The 8,817-nt window shown below is 36.5% G+C and overlaps 1 long non-coding RNA gene across 1 annotated transcript in view; it reads left to right on the plus strand.

Moving 5' to 3' along the window:
• LOC116556892 overlaps positions 1-8,537 on the plus strand; it is a 391,699-nt gene extending 383,162 nt beyond the window's left edge. The window contains exon 8 of the long non-coding RNA XR_004271230.1: positions 6,611-8,537. This is a non-coding gene — a long non-coding RNA (uncharacterized LOC116556892). The remainder of the gene's footprint in view (positions 1-6,610) is intronic.
• The last annotated feature ends 280 nt before the right edge of the window (positions 8,538-8,817 follow it).

Below are 8,817 nucleotides of genomic sequence, written 5' to 3' on the forward strand. Positions count from 1 at the left end.
CTCTGTCCATTTGTCTATCAATGAACACATAGGTTGTTCTCATACCTTGGTTTTTGTGAACAATGCTGCAGTGAACATGGGAGTATGGATATCTCTTTAAAAATGTTATAATATTTATAAAAAGTGAGCTTAAATCTATATAAGAAAATAAGCAAATCTTTTTGTATATTCTCTACCATAAAATACCTTATGGGAAGTTAATTTAATTTCAAATAGTTGAATTTATTTTATTGTTACACACATCAATGATGTTATAGTTAAATAGGGAAATATGGTAATGATGTATAAACGGGCATAAAATATTCTGCCCATGCTTCTGAATAGTACGTCTTTAATGTGGCTACTCTTAGCAGTTAAAGAAACTTTGACAGTTAAGTAATCCCTTCACCACTTAAGTACAACAGGGTTTTATTATTAAGTACACTGCCTGGAAATGGTGTGCTTTTTTCATTCACACTATAAACAGTTTTGTTAGATTGGTAATCCTGCTTGTCAGATTTGTTCACTGTTTGATATTAATCAGTAGGTTTATAAAAGGTGCAGCACTGGACAGAAATGAACAGAAAATACATTATAAATAATGTTTCCATAAATCACAGAGGGCCATACATCTCTAACACTAAGGTGTACAGAATATTTTGACATTTTGTGTGTGGTTTGATAGCTTGCTGCTAGCCCAAAAGTTTAATAGTAGAAGCTACTGTCCACTTCATTACACGAATGTAGCATTGGCTTTCCCAGTATAAATTTGTTAACAGTTCATGGGACTTTTTTTTTTTTTTTTTTGGTATTTTAATACTTAATTTTTTTTTTTAAGACTTAAGTTTTTTAAAGAGCAGTTTCAGGTTCCGAGCAATCTCCCCGCACAAATGTGTGGCTTCCTCAATTGTCAACACCCCCCACCAGAGTGGTACATTTGTTATAATTTATGAATGTGCACTGATACATCATTATCACCCAAAGTCCATAATTTACATTAGGGTTCATTCTTGGTGTTGTACATTCTATGGGTTTAAGCTAATGTATAATGACATGTATCCACCATTATAGTATCACACCCAGTATTTTCACTGCCCTAAAAATCCTCTGCTCTGCCTGTTCATTTCTTCCTTCTTCCCAACCCCAGGCAACCACTGATCTCTTTGTTGTCTCCTCAGCTTTGTCTTTTCTGAATATCACATGGAATCATACAGTATGTAGCCTTTTCAGATTGGCTTCCTTCACTTAGTAATGTGCATCTAAGCTTCCATCGTGTCTTTTCCTGGCTTAATAGTTTAGTTCATTTTGGCACTGAATAATATTCCATTGCCTGAATGTACCAATCTTTTTTATCCATTCATCTACTGAAGGACGTCTTGGTTGCTTCGAAGTTTTGGCAATTATGAATAAAGCTACTATAAACATCTATGTGTAGCTTTTTGTGCAGACGTAAGCTTTCAGTTCCTTTGCATACACACCAAGGAATACGATTGCTAGATTGTATGGCAAAAGTATGTTTAGGTTTGTACAAAATTGCCCAACTGTCTTCCAAAGCGACTAGCATTTTGCATTCCCACCAGCACGATTGTGCATTCCTGTTGTTGCACATCCTCTCAGCATTTATTGTTGCCAGTGTTCTAGATTATGGCCATTCTAATAGGTGTGTAATTGTGTCTTGTTAATGCTTAACCTTGTAAGGCTTGCATTCTTCTAGAATATGCACAATTAAAATGCTGTGATTACATAATGAATTATATAATTCAAAGTCATGAACAGTTGTGTCACATGTGTCTTCGTCTTCTTTAGATATCCTCCTATATTTTGGAAAACAATCATGTATTACTTTATTTAAATAATCCATTATGTAATCAGCAGTTTATCCACCAAATATGAATTGTTTCTATAACTTGGAAATGTTGGAATTGATTTGGAAGTGGGTTTTAAATTATTTCAGAAACTCCAAGTTTACAACATGTATCCAAGGATCTGTTGCATAAGTCATTAAACTAACGATTAGTTAGCATAGGATATAGTAAAGTGACTCATGATCATCAGGTATAATTCCTTGATAAACATATAGGTTTCTTTGTTAGTTTTGCAAATAGTTGTTCATCTTCAAAATGTATAGATTATAGAAATGAATATATAGGTATTGTTCAAAAGCTATTAGCCTAAAATGTGTTGCCCTAACAGTGTTCACTGGGCTCTTTCCAAGACTTTCAGCTTTCCTCATACCTCACAGTTTTAAGGTGATGGTAACTTTTAAACATTTTCCATGCTAAGTCAGTGTTTCCAAATTGTACAAGAATATTTTTCTCTCCTCTTCCCTCCCTTGCTGTTTCCTTCTTTGGGCCCTAAGTCTTGATATTTTCCTCCCTGATGAGGCTTTGCTGTGCATTGGCCACATCTCAGAAATTGCCAGAGGGTCGTGGGAAACCCAGAGAGACAAGGAGAACAAGATAAGAAATAATTCTGTCGTTTCTTTTTTTTTTTGAGACGGAGTTTCGCTCTTGTTACCCAGGCTGGAGTGCAATGGCGCAATCTCGGCTCACCGCAACCTCCGTCTCCTGGGTTCAGGCAATTCTCCTGCCTCAGCCTCCTGAGTAGCTGGGATTACAGGCACGCGCCACCATGCCCAGCTAATTTTTTGTATTTTTAGTAGAGACGGGGTTTCACCATGTTGACCAGGATGGTCTCCATTTCTTGACCTCGTGATCCACCCGCCTCAGCCTCCCAAAGTGCTGGGAGTACAGGCGTGAGCCACCGCGCCCGGCCCAATTCTGTCCTTTCTTAATAGGAGAAGAAAGTAGTTAGTCCTGAATCTACAGCAGGACTGAGTTCCTTTTATTCTATTGTTTAATGTTCATTATAATCCTTACATTAGTAGTATTTAGATAGGAATGACATGTAGCCTTTCAGGACTTCCATATTCCAACCATTTCATTTTCTACTGACAGACAACTGAAGACGTGTTTTTAATAGACCTGTTTTCAATGTATTTTCCTTGGCTTTTCTTTTTATGAGTGTGTAATTACTCATAAAAATGCAGCCAAGCAACAGGTATTTCAGTCTGTTCAGATAAGGCAGTTACAAAATGATGTAAACTCTGAGTCAGGGCTGGGGAGGCCTGCACTGCCGGGTGTACTGGGCCATGACAACAGATTATATTCTCACGTTCATGGTGGAGCCATCACATATATGATGAACTGTGGGCCAGAACACCTGTCTTCCAGTCATGGTTCCACCATTACTTACCTACAGGATTCCACAAGTTTCTAAAACCCCTGAGCTTCCATTTCTTTATTATTAAAAAGTAGTTGCACTTCATGGTTTCTCAAGTCCCTTTCTTCTTTAATAGCTATGATACTGCTGAATACAATATGTCTTTATGGTAGATGCCAATAAAAGGAGGAGTTAAACTGAAATGGGGAGAGGAGGAGGGAAGCAACTATTCTTTTATTGAAAAAACATATTACATATTATGCATAATGATAGCAAGGGGAATAAAGAAAATAATAGGCCAATTACTTTTCTTAGTGAACAAATGTTTGCAGTTTTTAAGTTTATTTCTGAGTAAAATAAAGAAGTAAAATTCCAGGACTTCTTTTATGGGCTTTATGCAAGACATGAAACTCTTTAGAAATTTGATAATTTAGTTTTCCTTTCTTTGGGGATTATTTTTTTAAGCTCAAGATTATTATTGATATTAATCCATTACTGGACATTTTTATTCAACGGTTTAAAAAGTATACTGAAGTATTATCTTGGGTAGATGTGTTTTTAGGAGAAAACATAAACACAGAGAAACCATAATCCTGATGTAATGTAGGAATCTAATTGAGACTAATGAGGCAACATTAAATTTAATGTATGATGCATTTTATATGTCTCACCATTAGAGCTGCAGCAAGCTGTTCGTCAGAGTCGATCTTTGGTGACTATCCGCCCACAGGCATTCCTCAGCACTCCGGGTGTAGCCCTCAGTGCTGGCCTTACAAAGAAGACAACACAAAAGCAACCATGAAAAATAAGTAGAGTTGCAATCATTTACTGGCGAACTCAGCTGGCCAATAAACCCAAGCGTGTTTATGCGGCAGAAAAGTTTCTCTTAGATTGCAAAGCCTGGCTTTTGAATTTAGGGGCACCAAGGCTAATAGTCAGTGACCAAAGAAATTAGTCCTGTAGAGAAGAGAAACAGATCAGAGCAAGTAGCAGAGAGATGAACAAGAGATCGTAGTTTTACTGGATTCCTAAAAAGAGTTAGGGCCATTATAAAGAAGAATTAAGAAAGACCTAAAGAAATGAAAGGCATGCTGCAATTTGTAGCAGAGTTTAGCTGATGTGCATTTAGGCACAAGAAAAGAGGAACTGGTCACCAGGAATCAGGAATTAAGAACGTTACACATGATATGATAAACCTCTGCAATAATATATACCACAAGTTACAATAGTTAATGTTTACTGTGGGTTTTGTGTGTGCTAGTCAGTGTTTTAGGGACTCAATGCTTACTATATCCCTTAGTCCTTAAAATAGCCCCATGAAGTAATCGAGATTATTATTCCCATTTCACATGAAAGAAACTGAAGCACAGAAAGATAAACTAAGCAGTTGCACAGTTAGCCAGTGCTCGAGCTGAATTAGAACACAGAAATATGAATTGCAGCTACCACCCCTAAGACTAAAGAGATGGGCTTATATTTTCTCAGGAGTCTAAGAGGCCATGAATCCACACAGGTTAAAATCAGGCCTATATTCTGTGTGCAAAAATGACAACTCTTTTGCTTATTTTAAATTTTAAAATTAATGATGGGTTGACAGGTGCAGCAAACCACCATGCTACATGTTTACCTATATAGCAAGCCTGTACCTCCTGCACATATATCCTGAAACTTAAATAAAATAAAATATTAAATTAAATGACTATTGTGCATTTGGCTCTTTAAATAGAAAGCTGAAGTTCTCTTCAGGTCATGCTGCCCCAAAACTTTTATAAATGGCTTCTAAAATTACAACCTTTCTAGATGTGGAATGTTCCGCTTTAAAGAGTGATGGTTCATTCTTGCTAATTATTTCTGTTTGTTGACATACATGTGTTGTATAAAGTTTCTGAAAGTTTGAATTCACAGTCTCCTGGATCTTGCTGGTCCCAGGAGACAGTGATTCAGATTTGATGTTAGATGGTCCAGGGAGATGACAAGCCATGTATACCCATAGAAGGCTTCCGCCGAAACTCACTTGCTCACTCACAAACTAAATAACACACTCACTAACTGAATAACTCAGTCACTAACTCACTCAAGCTCAGCATTGTGGGAATTATGGGGTTGATACTCAAAGGAGAAAGAGAGAACACTTCTTGTTGCTTCCAGTCATTCCTTGTCTATATGCTTTCTTTTTCTTTTGTCTTAGTCTAGTCACAAAAACTACAACTTTGAATTAGTAAGGATCAGAGCTGTGAGTTAAACCCATGCAGTGTGACATACAGCACCCACATTCTTAACTACTTACTCTAGAGTCTGTGAACCTGAGAGAGTTACTTTCCTTTGGTAACCTTCAAAAAAATTTCCCCTCAATTACTTTGGTAACTATTAAGCTGAAACTTTTCATACATGCAAGGCAAGTTGAGAAATGTGGTTACCTTAAAGGTAAATGGATCTTCTCAGGACGAACGGCTGCACATTGTTGGAGCTCTAAGTCACTGTTTTTAATAACGTGCATATATGCATATCAGATCCAACTCTTAAGTGGCTGTGAATTATGGATTAGCTCAAGCATGTGCAATTCTATTTAGAATCTGTAACAAAAGATCTCTTCTTTATGACTTATGTAGCTGGAGGCATTTGCACACTATAGTGGGGCAATGTGGAATCAGTTGGTCCCAATCAGTTGGTCAATTCATTTTGAGCATGCTAACGCGGCGCTAGAAAGATGGACCACTTTGCTTAAAAAACGCAATGTCTCAAGCATCTCTTGACAATCAGGGGTGGGTTACCTGCCTGCCCTTTCAAAGTAGTGCTTAAGTAAGTGACTGTCCAGTGATTTTACGAAAGTTTCATAGATGATATCTATCTCCCTCCTTTCTTGGATTGATGATTTCATTAAAAGCCATTCTCCTATTGTCGTTTTGCTTTCTCTGCTTTAATATGGTCTGGGGGGTTCATTATATCCAGCGTGTTAATAGCATCAGCTGGGCTTAGGTTTGATTGCAGCCGAACCTCACCATTGCTAACCACTTAGCTAACATGTGCCAATATCACGGTACCTAATGCCTCCTTCTGCAGAGAATCCTTTATGTTCCCATATCTTCCCCTCTAAAAGACCAGAGTAACATTGATTATCCATGTGAACTGCAGGATGGGAAGAGTACCAATGGCTTTCTCTGTCTTGGATAACTACATGTGTACTGGGTTCAGAATCTTTCAGCTTGGTTGGTCTTTTTCAGGGATCCTTTTAAATATTTTCCTTTTCCTTAATAAGGTTGTCACATGTGGCAAAAATCATGCACTTGCAAGTCCAAAAGAGGAGAGACTTTTACATTTGCTGCTTAATTTGTACATCCATTTCTAGGCCTTAAAGTGGAATAGCTCAGAGTAATCTTCATTTGCTTTCTGCAATCACATTGTTCTCTAGGGACACCGAGTGAGTCCAAGAGCCAGTGGGAAAACACTGCAGATCTCCTGAGAACAGTATATTGCTCTTTAGGATCCTTGGTATTCTGAGATAATTTTGAGTTTTATATCTTATTTTTGGTTTCCTTTGATATCTGAGACCTGAATAAAAGGCACTGTTCGATCTCTTTCTTTATCCCTTTTCCCCAAATGTCATGGCAAAGGGAAAGATCAGGGCCTAATTTTGAGGGGCTGCTGGCATTGGGGGTGTGGGGGAACAGCAGAGTGTGATAGCAGAGAGTAATTCTGCTTCAAGGAGGATACTGCCCAATTTTTTAAACTTAATAGGATTAGTCATGGGAACTATTTTTAGCAGAAGTTCAACTTTATCCATGTATTTTAATGTGGGAAAATTGTGTCCTTTTCCCTCTGCTAATGTTTGATGTATTCCAGCCCTCCTGTGAGCGTGTTTGAGTATCTTAGGGGATCTGGAGTGGAGGAGAACTTCCTCTCGGATTCTCTCTGTTTTCTTTCGTGAAAATGACATTCCAAAGCTGTTTCACTTTCTGACAGGAAATGGAGCCTTGCCAAAAATGATTAAAGTCCAAGAAAGCATAACAGTTCCAAAGCTACAGCAGTTCTTTAGGAGTCCTGAGTTTGACGTTGTGTCAAACAAATGTGAAATATTGTTTAATAAATTTGAATAATACAGAGATAGGAAAAAAATCATTCTTGGCTTATAGCAGTAGTGCTTTGTATTAAGTATGGAAAAGACTACCTACATCTAATAAGTTGAAATACATATGTAAATACACTTGTATAAGGTTAACTCAGCTTAAGACTTTATTCCATTGTATACTAGTTGTATGTGTGAGACAAAAGTCTTGCTTGAAATACGTGTGAGTTTAAAAATATGTGTATTTCTCCAGTGCTTAAGGTAAACAACTTCTGGTTATGTGATCTAACCCATTCATAATAGATTATTATTTTTAAAAATTTTACAATGAATTTAATAAATTAATCAATAAAGTCACTTAGTCCAAAGTAGTTTTATTTAAAAGGGCAAAACAATAATTGAAAACTTTAGTCAATATCTGAAATCATAATCTTAAAAGGCTTGTTGTATAAAAGGAGTCTCAATTATTTCACTGATAAAACCAATTAAACTGTTTTTAATTTTCCACCAGAGAATTATGCATTTATGTAAATAATCATGTACCCCTCCACAAAATAAAACTGGGCAAGAAAAAAAAAAATCTCTCTCCAATCAATAAAATGTACCACTTCTCTAAAAAAAACTCTTTGCATGAAAAACTTTTAAAATTTTGTTTTTAAAACGCCTTTAAAAATTATCATTAAAACAAACCAATTTTATCACTCCTTTCTCTTGATATTTTGGGACTATATTTGGAATATATGTTTTTAGTACAAGAAGTTCAATCTTTTCCTGTATTCGCTGACATTTGGTGAAAACCACAATTCATGACCACTTTTTAGACAAGTTAAATTGATTAGAGAAGTCATTCAATGTCACTGAGTACCATTTGTCACTTCATAAACAGCTACAATCTGCTGCCTACAAATGCAGAGAGACCACCAAATAAATCACATCAAACGGTGGGAGTAGATACTATCCCTTCATCTGTAATTGGTACAGCTCTCTCCTGTCACATTTGTTCATTCTTGCGATGCTGGTGTGGATTGACACTGACACAGACTGGGAAGCCACTGTCTCCGACGATAGAGAGTCTGTGCTTTAGTGACGTACATGCTAATAGATACCCATCAGAATATTACATTAATGTCACCCATGTATCAAACGTATAACTTAACCATCTAGATATCTGATGAGATGCCCATATAGACCCTGTTCTAACAGGAGATAAGCCCTGTGACTTTGAAAAAAAATGATAGATGCCAAAGAAAACACATGATTAACGGATTTGCAAGAAAAGAAAGAAGCATAGTTTGCATATCTGTTTCATTGGACATAATTGTCAAGCTCTAAAGTTTAATTTCAGTTATATTTTTATAAAATATGACAAATACATACACCATGGTTTTGCTAATTTCAAAACATCTTTCATTTAAAAAATTCTTTTTCTTTCCATATTGAATAAAAAATGGCACTGCTATAAAGTTAAAACTTGATATTATATTCTAGAATGAAGGTTTAATGAAAATTTGCTTTCTTAGGGTCAGAGCTCTTTCACCCTGGCATATCTGTGT

This window comes from Sapajus apella, unplaced genomic scaffold (genome assembly GCF_009761245.1).
Source record: "Sapajus apella isolate SASKATOON/1434 unplaced genomic scaffold, GSC_monkey_1.0 scaffold18, whole genome shotgun sequence".
NCBI classification, from domain to species: Eukaryota; Metazoa; Chordata; class Mammalia; order Primates; family Cebidae; genus Sapajus; species Sapajus apella.